Raw genomic sequence first — 739 nt, 5'->3', positions numbered from 1 at the left:
GGTACTATTAATCATTGATGTGAGGGAGGTGGTGCCATCATACCCGAGGCATTAGTAATATGAGCTTGCCCATTTCTCCTCACCCACTCCTAACATTCCCCTATATATTTCTGTGTTCATGACCAGGGTCGTATGACTTGATAAAGCCTCCACTGCTATGGCATTTACTCTCTGTCCCTCGGTTCTCTCCAACATCAGTCCCTTGGCTGTCCTCGGCTCTCTACAGCTGCTGGCGCAGTTGCATGAGGTCATCTTCGACCAGCTCTGCTCCAGCAGGGGGGACCCCAACCATTCAGCACAGGTCCTGTCCTTGGGAGGTGTTTTCTTGAGCCAAAAGCTATCATACACCATCACTACTGCCGTTTTGTTACATGGAAGTGTCAGCACCTTAGAAGCTTCATTCACACAGGGACTCGATTTTAATTTTTATATTCTAGATTGTTGCTCATGGACAAAATTGTATTGTTACAAGACATAAAATATTTAAGCCATTTCATAAACTTTATTGTGATTTATGAAGGATCTCCAGTGGGATTATATTACATAATGGACACTTCAAGAGCCAGTTTCACGATTACCATCAGTCCTAAGCACTATATTTGGGATAACTTTGTAGATTGTGTGTCATTTTAGGTTGAGCTGCTCTCACTCCACCCCCTCACAAATATCCTTTAAAAAAATAAATACATACAATATATATATAATATATATACAGAAGCAGACAAGGTTTTTGGAAAAA

Source organism: Rana temporaria, chromosome 11, assembly GCF_905171775.1.
Source record: "Rana temporaria chromosome 11, aRanTem1.1, whole genome shotgun sequence".
NCBI classification, from domain to species: domain Eukaryota; kingdom Metazoa; phylum Chordata; class Amphibia; order Anura; family Ranidae; genus Rana; species Rana temporaria.
This window is presented reverse-complemented; position numbering follows the sequence as displayed.